General features: G+C 47.5%; 1 protein-coding gene across 1 annotated transcript in view; it reads left to right on the forward strand.

Annotated features, from left to right (window-relative positions):
* The window catches only part of LOC103351297 (uncharacterized), a 156,672-nt gene extending 143,467 nt beyond the window's left edge, over nucleotides 1-13,205 (forward strand). Inside the window, exons 3-4 of the transcript XR_016217320.1 lie at nucleotides 10,410-10,498; nucleotides 13,081-13,205. The gene's annotated coding sequence lies outside the window, so the exon portion shown is untranslated. The remainder of the gene's footprint in view (nucleotides 1-10,409; nucleotides 10,499-13,080) is intronic.
* The last annotated feature ends 353 nt before the right edge of the window (nucleotides 13,206-13,558 follow it).

Genomic DNA, 13,558 nt, shown 5'->3' on the forward strand with positions numbered 1-13,558 from the left:
GAGGCAGAGGGGATTAGCCATGAGTTAGCATGGAAGTCAGGGGAAGTATGAAGACTTTCACAGAATACAGAGTGCAGCTGGAGAGCAGGCTCAGGACTCATGATCGGGACACCAGCGCTCCAGGGAAAGTTGAATTTTCAACTTGGCGAAGTCTGATATGCCAAGGTCAGGGCCCCGGCTGGGATGGACTGGGACTCTAGGTCAACACACTTGAGAAACTTGAGAAGTGAGATCCTCTTGAGCTCTCTGGGCCCGCGGAAGCTGCCCACTCCTCTGTACTAAATACCAGCACTCTCCCGTTGCTTGAAGCTGAAGCCCAGGGCTCTGCCTCCAAAGACCAGCATCCCTCCTGGGATCCATACTGAGCCTCAGGCCTGGCCACTGGACTCTGACTATGGCGAAATCACAATGTAGCCCAGCTAGGGAAGTGCTGGGCCAGTTAAATAAGGAAACAGCTCCAGGAACTCATCAGCGCACATTTATGGAATCCAGGCACAGGCACGTGGTCTGGGACTGGGTCCTGACAGTACCGTGTGGTGAGTGGGAGTGGAGCTGAGAGCTGGACATGGGAGAGTTTATCACCATGGGAGCACCTGGACATGGGAGAGTTTATCACCATGGGAGCACCTCTGTGATACAGGATTGAAGACCCTAGCAAGGATTTCTGGAAGTAGTGCTCACACTGAAAGGAAAAAGAAAATGAAATTTGATCTGTTCCCCATCAATATGCAAAAATTAACTTGAAATGGATCATAGAGCTAAATATGAATGCTGGAACTATGAAACCTGTAGGTGAAAATCATGGAAGAAAAATCTTTGTGGCCTTGAATCAGGCAAAGATGGTGAATCAGGCAAAGAATACAGAAAGCACGAATCAAAAAAGAACAACACTAGTAAAATTTTATCAGATTAAAAGCTGTTGCTCTTCAAAACTAAAAAACATATTTGGGGAAGTAGGAAGACAAGCCAGACCAGGAGAAAAAAACTTAGAAAACATATGTTTGCTAAAGGACTTATACCCAGAATATAGAAAGAACTTCGGTAACTCCGTTAAAAAGACAAAAACTCACTGGATTTTGAAAAAGGACAAGTGATTTAAACAGACACTGCCGCACAGAAAATGTTCAAATGGCAAACAAACCATGAACATGTACCCAGCACCACTAATCTTTTGGGAAAGAGAATAAGCAGCCACCATACACACAGTTAAAGTACCTAAAATTCAGAAAAGATTGAGAATTGTCAAGGGTGTGGAGCAAGTGGAATTCACGCATTGCTGGTGGGAGGGTCAAATGGTGCGTCCCTTTTGGAAAACAGTTGGCTATTTCTTACATAAACACCTACCACATACCTTATTAACCCCACTCAGGTATTTATGAGACTGAAGTAAAGAAATATGTCCACACAAAGAGCTGAATGTGGATGGTCATATCAAGTATATTCACGATAAACTGCAGTTCCCAGACAAGGTACTATGTAAAACCATTGCTGCATATCAGGCGGAATAGTCAAGAACAGTGCCATTGCTGAAGATCTGAGGGATGCAAGGGTCAAGGTCTCCTCGTAGCTCCCTTTAATTTACTGGGCCAGCCCTCCAAAGCAAGACTGATCTTGAAGGATAAGGATACCTTACTGCAAGCTCAACCAAGCAGTAGCCTGCATTACAGCCGCTATGCCAGAGGAGGTGACTTTGCTGGAACAGCTTACTGGTGTCAGGTGGTGACTAAGCAGCCACTGGTCTGGTGAATGTATTTGTTTTCCTCTTCGTCTGGATAGAGGACCAGATGCAGCTGCCATTCATACAGAATCAGCAGTCGTATACACCATGGTCCCGTGCCAGGACTGTGTTGACTCTCCCATTAGTCAGTATAGTCTGAAGAGACCAAGGCTCTCTAGATACTCCGTAGAACATTGTATTGGTCCCTGAGATACGCAATGCCATGTAAGTCAGACCGTATGATCGTAAAGTGACAAACATGACAGAGGGCTTACTGTGGCAGATAGGCCCCTGAGAGTGAGGGATGTGCCTGTGACTACTCAGAAGCGTGGCCTGTCAGTAACACTGTAAGGAGTCCAGCGATCTTGATAAGTCAGTGCATTTTCTGCCTCCAGCTGCTAGTAAGGAAGAGCAATGCTGGCAGAATTTGCAGGTTCTCGAGTCAGCGTGCAGTGCAACTGGAAGCCCGGTGATAGGAGAGGTTTCCAGCTTTGAGGAAGGCCCAACGTACAAAAGGGAGATGCAGCACATTCCAACTGAGAGGCAGGCAGCCCTGTTTCTTTGGTCAGGTCAGCTGTCAGACCCCATGCCGTTTACTTGCAGTGAGGAGCGATGTGTAGAATCCATGGCAAGTCCAGGAGGAAAATCACAGTGTTAGACCCTCTACAGAGGACGCTAACCGTAGACCAGATGCTGGTGCGTCTCTAGGTCCTGGGAGAGACAGAGCGCCTGGCCATGGCCTTGTGGCCTTGCTGTCTGCCTCACTGAGGATCTATCATGCGTCAGGATATCCCAGTAGTAATCCAGATGTAGAGTTGGTCCCTTTGGGTTTGAGTACAAGCTAGAGGGCCCAGGTAGGCTGCATAGGCAAGTAGCCCAAGCTCCCGACTCATCCATTGCGGTTACGTTTCCTCCTCCTCTTTGTACACCTGTATGTCGTCTCTCAGGATCAGTAGAAAAAGCAGCAGCAAAAAGGTAAGCTTGGACTGGTCTGTGGTGTTCTGGGGAGAAATCCTCCTGGTGAACATAGGTTTGGGTGGTACAGTACATCTGCCCCCTTTGTGTGGACAATGGCTAAGGGCAGAATTACCTGCTGGTCTGTGAGTTGTTGCAAATGGCGTGGTCAAGTGGTCAGGGTTTTGAAGGAGAACCACTGGAATGTCAGGATGCAGTGGGTATGGGGAATGGGAAAGTGTGTTTCTAGGCAAGTACACACTACTTGTGAAGGTATTTGCATTAGATTTTGGTGTTCCTGGACGTTAACCATTAAGAAAAAGAAAAAAGAATGGACCAACCAAGAAATGGCCATGCTGATACCTGCCAGCCATTGTCATTGGCTCTCACAAGGCAAGCACATTGGTTGCATGAACAGAATAGCAACGAGGGTATGCATAAACTTAAGTGCAGGGATTCCCCCTCACCAAGACTGATCTGCTTTTGCCCCTCACAGAAATCCAATCTGACAGCTACAGTGACCAACAAACAGTCCCGAGGCCTGGATATGAAGCAGTCACTTGATGCAAATTGGCTGTACCTGACCCTTCCACCTTGTGTGTACCGTGATTGTAGTCAACACGTATTTCAGTCATGAATATACTTTTTCTGCCTGGAGGGCCTCAGCCAGCCCCACTCTCTGAAGGCTTACTGTTTCAGCCATAGACGTGGAATCCTGCCTAACAGCGTATTGGGCTAAGGACTAAATGTACAGTACAGGAAGAATGGCAGTGGCAGTGGGTGTGGGGAGCAACTGGGAGCAACTCGGACTAGACTAAGTTACTGGAATTAAGACTTATTCTATGCATCTGCTCTCCCACAATATGGCGCTGGGAGAGGAGGAAACAGCTTCTACACAGCTGCCTCCAGTTCAACCAATAAACTGTAGGACCTGCTCCTGATTGGAGGAGAGCAGCGTACTCGGTGTGTGGGTAGCAGAGTTGGGATTGGTGGAAGAGGACTATAAAGGAGGAGAGAGACAACATGCACGAGGAACATCTAAGGGGAACATCTGTCTGAGGGAACACCTGAGCAGCCCCCGAGAGAGCCGGCCGGCGGTGTGCTGCTCCCCTGCGGAAGTGGGGAAGGTGGCAGGGGGAACCGCCCTTCCACGGAGGTGGAAGGGTCGGTAGCCAACCCGGGAAGAACCAGCAGCAAACCCAGGGAGGGCCGAGCAGACCAAAGAACAGCGCAGGGTCCTGTGTCGTTCCTCCGCGAAGAGGGGGAGCGACAGTGGGGGTGTGGTGTGGTGTGGTCCCCTGCTCCTTTCCCATGTGTCATCTAGAAGCTGTCTTCAGGAAGACGGATGAAATAGTTCTGGAAGGTATAGCTGAGGTGCCAACAGTGTTGTGATGCCTCCCAAGGATGAGGTGCCACATTCCAGGATGCAGCATAGACCCTGAATCAATGACGACCACCATGTGGTGCTGTGTTCCTAGCAAGGGTGGTACCTGGGTCCAGGAACAAAGGGTTGACCCTCACATGCCATCGTCTGGTACCTCTTGGGAAATCTGTATTTCCAATCCCTCCGTTTTTAGGTTCTGTAATCTGGGGTTCTGGTGCCGAGAGGGTCCTTGCAGAGGGTCCTCTATGAGGCAACACAGGAAAAAAAAATGGCATGAAATTTAAATGATCATTGTTGCCTAGTCATTATAGTTTCTTGGTGCCAAGAGGCAGTTAAAGGAGTCACCAGTGGCAGGGCTAATTGACTGAGCCTTTGGGTAGAGTAGGTGCAGGGCAGTATACCTTTGCCAGAACTCCTCTGCCCAATTTTGTTAGTTGATGGACAAATTCAGCAGTTGTGACCTGGAAGGGCACGGTGACTAGACCTCTAGGGTTGTCTAGGGTTGAGGATAAAGTTCCATTCCTCCAGGTAAGACCTTGATCACCAGTAATGCTATTGAGAGTGAAGGAAGCTAGACTGGGAAATAGAGGAGGAAGGTGATGAGTATCAGTGGCGGCTCCATAACTGGCTGTAGTGGCTAGGGCTGTTTGTCTTACCTTCGTTTTGTGAATTTCCCTAGAAAAATAAAGGAGTTGTTCTGAGATGGAATAAATTTAATAAAGCAAGTAGACCTAAGTAGCACAAGGTGCACTGTTGCACTTACTGTGGTGTGGTGCACAGTTTCCCACTGCCACTAAAAGCCTTAGTGTTCATTTCCTTGCTGCTGCAAAGCTGCCTACAAATAGTTCACAGCTGAGCTCTTACCACATGTTGCCCTCAGCTGAAGGGAACTGCCTTTCCCAGGTACAGCCCTGCCCCAGGTGGTCCATAGCCTTGGCTTGTCAGTGTAGGAGTACCAAGTTGTAGTGTTCTAGTCTTAACCCACTAAGGCGCGCAAGGGCCATCCCAGGTGCAGAACCCTCTGTGGGATCTGTTGAGGTCCCTGTTGGAACTACAGCTCAGCTTCCTTCTCTGCCTAATCCTGCTTCACACCCTTAGAGGTGTTGTTTCTGAGAGCATTCCCTTATGGCTGTTGTTGCCAAGAGTGCGAAAGTCTGCTGAGAAACTGTTTCCCAAGGGACCCCAGACTATGATAATGAGGATCCGCAGAAAGACAAAAAAAACACAAACAAGAGAAGGAAAAACCTTCTAGAAAATTCTGTTGCCCACCAGTAGCTTCATGTACTGTGTTCCCTGCCCTTTGCTGTGTCTGCTATTCCTGTACCTTTTAAAACTTCATAATTACTATCTTATGTAATTCTTCTGTAACATAACAGTTGCTGCACAGTTCAAAATATGGATGTATCCATATTTGGTACTCATGTATGAGTACCAATATATGATTGTGTGATTTCTAAATTTTTCATTATTATTACCACTACAGCATTACTGATCATTGTAGCTAAGTCTTTGCCTTTTTAAGGGTATTTCCATTATTTGAAAATATGGATTTATTGAGCAAAAGCTTTAGAGATTGATATAAAATATAGTTATTTATATAAATAAATGTGTAATCAAAACTCATGCTACAGGTAGAATACATGAGTCATTAAAATATGCTGTGTTTTGGTCTTCACTCTTCTAGGTTTGATGTGTAGTGTGTTGAAAAAATGATTTTTACCGCAGATTTATCTCATACAGATACATAGGCTCCTTATTTTATGTAGGGGATTTCCTTCCAAATATTTTATCCAGCTTAGGAGAAACCAAGTTGTCTATATTTAATTGCTTGTTTCAACTGGGGTAGACATAAGACCCTATACCTTTGTTACATATGTTAACTCCTCGTCCCCATCCGTAGCCTTTATCGGTATATAAATAACTTCTAACTGTACTGCTGCTCCCCAGAATGGACAAGTTTGAGACATGAAAGCGTGGACTAGGACACAGCCAGAGGCAGGGCTCTCGTTCCAATTAATGGGCTGCTTGAAGGAGAGCAGAAGTAATTGGTTTTGAGGTTGTTTCCACTGCCTTTGAAGGACAACTGGAGTGCTCATCAAGATGTGCCAAATGTTTATAGAACGCCTCTTTGGATGAGTATCTGTTTTAAATAAGTGAATTTAAAGGGCCCTGTAACTCACTTAAATTACACCAAGATGGGGGACTGGAGACAGGATATAGCTTCCAGTTGAAATTCCTTGATCTCTGGTTTAGTCTTAATTTTATAGATAACAAAAGCCATCATTTGAAGAAGTTTAACCAGTTGTGTTCAAATGATGTTCAGATGGGGCACAGGCTGCAGACGATCCCGAAGCTTGTGGTTCAAGTCTATTTTCTTCTTAATGCAATGGCTTGACATTTGTGGGTCCAAGGAGCACATTCAGTCTGGGGCTTGAGCTTCCCTCTGGCCAGAAGAAAAGCTGGGCCAACAGTTCCATGACCTTACACTGGCACCTGAGAGCCATGGTGCTGTTTGGGGAGTCTGAGAGAATGAACTGTGGACTTCCAGTAAGATGATCCCCTGTTTGTTTCTCTCAAGTGAAGCCCAGTTCACACTTAGCTAAAACTGGGCTCTTGAGCCAGCCTAATGCATCAGCCTCGATGAAGTACACACAGGGCCAGGCCAGTGGGAGGGAGGGATCTGGGTCACTCAGGCGGACGAAAGGGGACTTTATCATAGAAGAGAACTGATGAGGCAAGGTTCAGGATGAAGAGAAAGGAAGGCCTTTCATGCAATGAAGGAGAAAGGAGCAGCCTGAAATGTCTCTGTACCCTGCTGATAAATGAGGATCAGGACAGGAGCTGTCTAGATGCATGGCTGCCACCAGCTAGGTGTGTGATCATGGGAAAGTCATCTCATCTTGTAAGGCCTTGATTTTTTAACGTAAAATGAAGGAGTTAGACAAGATCACTAGAGTCATATTCATTTTAAGTTCTAAAATCTCCTTTTTATTTCTTAGAATATGTCAAATTACACATAGAGCTTGGATTTTGTTTGTTTCTTGTCTTTAAGGTTTTGGGCACTTTTCGTATTTGAATTGTGGCCCTGGGTTTGCTTCTGTGTCTCCCATCTTAATAACTCAGCCCGCTTCTACGTTTCTGCTCACTGTGGACATCATCTCCTTCGTGACCATGCTCAGGACCCACAGCAGGAAGATGGCCAGCTGCCCCTTGCCTGCCCTACGTGCTGTCCAGGGGTTCTGCTGCACTGCCTCATGCCAGCCCGTTCTCTAGGCATCTACTTCACATCCTTTTCTCTCTCCAGACCTCACAGACCTCTCCCCTCATTCTCACGTGCAGCTGATGGATCTGCATCCTATTTCACGGAGAAAACAGATGCAATCAGAATGGGGTTTAGACAAGATCCTGTGGTCCCTTCTACCCACCTATTTGCATTTCGACCTTTATGCTCTGCCTGCCTTCCCATTACAATGGATAAATTATCCATGTTTACCCGAGGCCATCGCCTGTACTTCTGCTCCAGACACCACCTCCTCATCCCTGCTCAAGAATATTGTTACCCAACTATCCCCTCTCCTAACTTGCATCATCAGAATTTCCCCCGAGATGGATTATTTTGATAGCAGGCAAGCACACTGCCGTCCATCCATCTCCACGGAAAGTTCTCTCTCATCCCCACAGCCTTTACTCCACCTCTTGATTGCTGTGTACAATAAACTCCTTGAAAGGGCTCTCTCCACCTGTCTTTCCAGTGTACTCCCACTCTTTCTTGAACCCACTCCGATGACTTCCTTGTAGCCAAATCCAGTAACTTGTTGGTCCTGATCTTAGTTGGCCTGTCTCCATACTTGATCCAATAACTCTTGTTTCTTTCTTGAAATGCTGGTGCATTGGGATTTTCCTCTCACTTGGAGGTCTTTTGGTTCTCATCCTTCCTTGTTTGCTCTTCCTTCCTATTGTTCTCCCCGGTTCCTCCTCACCTCCTCCCCCACTGAACATCAGCCTGCCCAAGGGTCCAGCCCGTGGACTTCTCTGTACAGACTGACGTCTGAGGTGATTGCACCAGCTTCGTGCAATGTCCTTTACACTCTCATGACTCCAGATATGTCTGGCCCTCACTTCAGACTCACGTAGCTTTTTCCATGGATCTCCAATAGGCATCACCATCTCACTGTGCCTAGAACTGCACTCCTGTCTTCCGCTCCATTTCTGAATCTGTGCCTCTCATGTAGCCACTGCATCAGAGAAACCCACAAACCCATTTCTTCAGTTGCTCATGCCAAAACTCTTGGAGACGTTTCTGAACACTTCATCTGAAGCAGACTCTATACAAGTGATGGCAGAGAGCGTTTCAGGCAGGTCTGCGCTTCTGTGGTCCCTAGCCCTGCCACAGTTCCATGAAGTTGGCAAGGGGCAAGCCATGGAAGGAATCCGAGCAGACCAATTCACAAAGTAACCCTGCTGCTCTTCTCTTTACAGCCATTTGTGAAGTCGATTTATTCAAAAAAATTCAAACGTGTTGTTATTTCCTTGAAGTCAATGTCATAGATTTGTTGTTGTTTTTTAATCCGGCCTGTCTTTTATTACCATGTTTCTTAGAACCCTATAATGCTTTGTTTCCTCTGCAACTCTTTCTTAGTGTTATTGTTCCTATTAGCATTGATGAGGCCTTGGAAACTTTAGAGCAAACACAATTGAATTGCTGGTTAGCCTCTTTGGTGCTGACTGAGTTGATGAAAATTAGACAGACTGGGGCAGCATCGCTGAGATCTGATGCAAGCAGTGTGGTCCTTTTCATTGAAGCAGGCCTCACACCGTCTGTTGGCTAAGGGCAAAAGTTAGTCAACTTCTGTTCCAGCGTGAGATGCTGCTTGCGAACAAGCTCATAATTTAGGAAATCAAAAGGTTCTGCTGGCATTTCGGTAATGGGGCTTGGGACTGGTCAGCATGAGCCCTTCAACATGGGCTGAGCCGTATCCTCCTCCATCTGTTTGATCCAGGGGGTGGGGTGGGAAACTTCGCCTTGTTCTTGAAGCAGATCAGTTTTTGTGGTCAGAAAGTCACTGTGCTGCTCATCCCTAGTGAGCTGTGTATGAATGGAAGCTCTCTGATAGGAGGTAAAAAAAAAAAAAAAAAAAAGTGAGAAATAAGACAAATCAGGTTTACAGTTGCAAGCAGCAAAACCAATTCTGCTGATTTAAGTAGGAAGAGTTTTTACGAAGAATACTGGGAGGCCCTCAAGAGCAGTGGGATGAACCAGAAAATAAGATGGGACCTCGAGGCTGTGGGTTGAACTGTATCCCCCTGCAAGATACGTTGAAGCCCTAACCGCTGACACCTGTGAAGGTGGCCGTATTGGAAAATGGGTCTCTGCAGATGCAATCAAGTTAAAATGCAGTCATCCTGGATTATGGGGTTCCCAATCCAGCATCTGGTATCTTTCAAGAGAAAAGAACAGAGATTTCTGCCCCGAGCCACTGGAGGAGCCCCAGAGAAGAGGAGCATGTTAAAATGGAGGCAGAAACTGGAGTTTCTGCCACAAATCAGGAACTGGCAAGCCCTGCCAGCGCCCACCAGAAGCCGGAAGGGACGATAAACGATTGTTCTCTGCAGCCTTGGGAGGGAGCATGGCTGAGCCCATTCCTTGATTTCAGACTTTGAGCCTCTAGCACTGTGAAGGAGTAAATTCCTGTTGTCTGAAGTCACCAGCTTGCGACAGACACTTCGCTATGGTAGCCCTAGGAAATGCCACAGTGGCCGAGCCAGAGTCACACCCAACATCAGTCCATGGCGGTAGTGCCCTAGCTGCCGCTGGTACCGATGCCTATACAGCTGGCCTTGCTGCTTTTAAACTGTCTCCTCAGGATCGGGGCCTCATTCACCTTGCTTATTGCTGTTCAGGTTTGAGGCAGGGGTGTCTAAGTAGCGAAAGTCCAGGTCACATGTCTGACCTGGTCGGACTGACAAGAGGAGAGGGCAAGCAAGATCTGGCTTTTGGGAACGTGCACAGTGGATCCTTCCCAAAGATGCAAAGGAACTTCAGATTCCAGGCAACCCAGAAAGTCCCTGTGGTTCATATGAGAATGCTTCAAAAGTGAAAGTAAAAGCTGTATTTATTTTGGTGCAAAAAATTTTGAAATCCATGCATAGTTTTTTTTAAAATAATGTGCACTTTCCACAGATTTTTTTTTAAGTCCCCTCATATGCAAAAACAAACAAACAAACAAAAAAAAAAAAACAAAAAAAAATTTTTAAATGTGATAGGTTACCAATAATAACACTGAAGTTTTGGAGTTAGTTTTGTTTTAACATGAACTAGAGGGATTGGAAGTTTCCCTTTTAATATCCTTCTAGGTCCCTTCGAGAAGGCGGAGAATTGTGCATGTTTCTATCGGGTACACATGAGGACGTTGACATTTGCCGGTGCCTCTGCAGAAGCCAAGGTAGGTCTGTGTCAGTGCAGAGACTGTGCCTCTGCGTGTCTGGGCAGGCCCTGGCTGGGTTACGGTGCAGTGCAGAGAGTGCACGGCTCTACAGCAGGCCCTCCAGCCTGGGCTCGGGCTCTGCCACTTCCCAGCTTTGTAACTTGGCCGTGTTTTAACCTCTTGAAACTTGGAATCTCTGTTTACCAAATGGGAATAATAACAGTCCCTACGGAGTGGGGTTGTTGTGAGGAGCACATGAGTTAAGGTGCATAGAGCACTCAAACAATGCCTGGTGTAGGCTAAGCACACGTTGTTAGCTGTTATCCCCTTAGCTAGTTCTGAGCTTTGGAGTGGCTATACTCGTCCCTTTGGGAGTAGCATTTATGATCACAAAATTCATTCAAAACCAGAGCAGTAGTCAGAGCTGAATTCCTGGATTCTTCTTTTACCATCCTTGTGAGCGAGAATGGGACTGTCCATGCTCTGCCCTTCTGGTCTGGAACCAAGAAATACGGATGGTCCCAGGCCTCGGGGATGGGCCTGCAGTGAGTGTCCGTAAATATTTGCTGAGCGCCCTGGGCGGGTCAAGCCAGGTGCTCACATTGCTGTCTGCTAAGGAGCCCCAGATTGCCTGCCATGTCATCATCAGTCTTTGGGACCTGTGGATACACAGTTTATGTTACACGGAAGCCTCGTCTAAGTCAAACCGTAACCAAGGGAAGCCACGCCATGTGTTCACCGTGGTCTCCCACAGAAAGGACGTCAAGAGACAAGAGTCCTACTCGGATAGCCCAGAGTGGATGGTGACCGATTGAACTGATAAAATTCACTTCTGAGGAATGGAAACTTGAACTTGTAAGGAGAGTAACCAGCTGGTAATGGGGACAGAGGTAAAAAGTGCACAGAGTGAAGTCAGCAGTCAGCCGAAGCTATAAGCAGACCCTCAAGGTAGAGAACCAGCAAGATGCTTCTTCCCTGGCAACCGGGGCAGGAATAAAGACAGGTGTGTATGAGGGCGGGCCTCCTGGCAGCGCTGTGCGGGATTGTCTCATTCAGTGCTCACGCTAACCCAGGGAATAGCGGACATTGGAATTCCTGTGACACATAACGACCCTGAGAGGTCGAGGAGTGAGAGGCTCACTCAAAGTCCTGGGGTTGAAGTGCAGAGTTAGAGCCCCACCTCAACTAGCCTGGGAGCAGAGGCAGAGCCATTCAGTCAGCACAGGGAGCGCCTGCAGCTGGGGCGAGTGAGGGTCCCCAAGCCGCTGCAGCTGCACCGCAGGCCATCTTCCAGGCCTGCTGTGCTGCAAGGCCCAGTCGTGACTTCGCCATCCCAGGCTGCGTGTTCTTGTAAATAAATGCTCCATTAAGAGAGGAAATTAGAAGGCCTCTCCTTCCCTCCAGCCTCCCTGTTCACAGTGGGGCCTGGGGACAGCCAGTTTAGCCTCACCTTGGTGCTCGTTAGAAATGCGGCAGCATCTGGGGTCTCCCCCAGACCTCCTGAGTCAGAATCAGAACTTTTAACAAGATCTCTGCGTGATTGATGAGCACATTAAACTCCAAAGATGGGTTTCCCTAAAACACTGATCGTTAAGCTTAGGCGCACATTGGGCCTCTAAGGCCTCTCCGCCATCTGGATCCCCACCCCTGGGCCCCACTGATACAGTGGGTACGAGTTGCGGCTTGGATTTCTAAAAGCTCCCCGGGTTATTCTAATGTCCAGGCCATGTTGATGACGACCGCTCTAAACACTCTAATGGACCTGCGATAAGCCAGGGGCCACGTTGTGATCTGAAAGAAGATTGAGAAGTCGTGAGGGTCAGTGGATAAGGTGGACGCAGTTCACAAATCTCGATGATTAGAGAAGCACTTGACGGATGGCGGGTGACGGAATGGGAATTGCTGTGCGTGACTATTTCCAGCCTTGTCTTTCTCCTGCCTGCTCCAGAGGGACTCGCTCGTTTTGTTGCCCTTCCCCTAGATGACGTTCTGTCTCTCGTGCTGAAATGATACGACTTACAAGGAAAGGAGCCGAGGGGGACCTAACGTAGTGGCCAGAGAAGGGTTTTACAAATTTTGGGAGTGGATTTGGAGGACAGGGATGTGGGTGAGTGTAGGTTTTGAGAAAACTCGGGAGTGGGTTAAAAGAATGCATGGTCGGAGTGCACATGCGTGGGTTAGGGTCTCATTGACACTCTTTAAGAGTTGTAAGAAAAGCAATGAATTTCTCTCTCTTTGTAATCGTTGTGGTGACGTATGCACAACATAAAATGTAAAGTGCGTTAGGAGACTTGAGAAAGCTCATAGAACATTTCCATTATCATTTCCGTTTCTCATGAGCTTTTTTGAAGCCCCGCATACATTTCAGGGGCGGTAAGTGCATTCACACTGTTGTGCAACCATCAGAACTTTCTCGTTACACTACCCAGAAAGTCTACCTGTGAAACCACAGCTCCCCATCCTCCTCCCAGCCTCCGGCAACCACTGTCCTACTTCCGGTCTCTACACATTCAGTTAGGCCAGGTGCCTCGTCGTTGTCCTTTTGTGTCGGGCTTATTTCGCTCACTGCATGGATTTCTTCTCTAATCGTTCTTCCCCAGGTCGACTGCCCTTTTAAAAATTGGATCTGTTTGGAGACGGAACCCCTGAGCGTGCATCCTGGCTTTCGTTGAGTTGCATTAGTGCAAAGCTGCTTTTCTGGTTGGGAAGTGAACTCTGGAGATGATTACCCTGAGAGGTAGGCCAGACTGAGCATAAAAATAGGCTCGGAAAGAGCGGTGATAACCTCAGTGAGCTCTCAGCCCCCGGGCTGCTCAAGAGCACGGATGTTGACAGCCTGCGAAGCTGTTCCGTCTGGTCCCTTAGCAAAGGCACTCGGGGTTTCTGTCTGAGAGTGGGCTGTGGGCTGTGGGCTCTTGACACACTCTGAATTTCAACTTCGTCTAGAACTAAAATACTCTTTTCACAACATTGCTCCGTCTTTCTGGCTGGGATGACGGTGCTTGGTTGGGTGTTGGTGATTAACAATGGAGTCGATGTGTCTGACCTTGGATTTTTGTGTGTGTGTTTTTTTTTTTT

Source organism: Oryctolagus cuniculus, chromosome 12 (assembly GCF_051225735.1).
Source record: "Oryctolagus cuniculus isolate XC-2025 breed Fujian yellow rabbit chromosome 12, ASM5122573v1, whole genome shotgun sequence".
NCBI lineage: Eukaryota > Metazoa > Chordata > Mammalia > Lagomorpha > Leporidae > Oryctolagus > Oryctolagus cuniculus.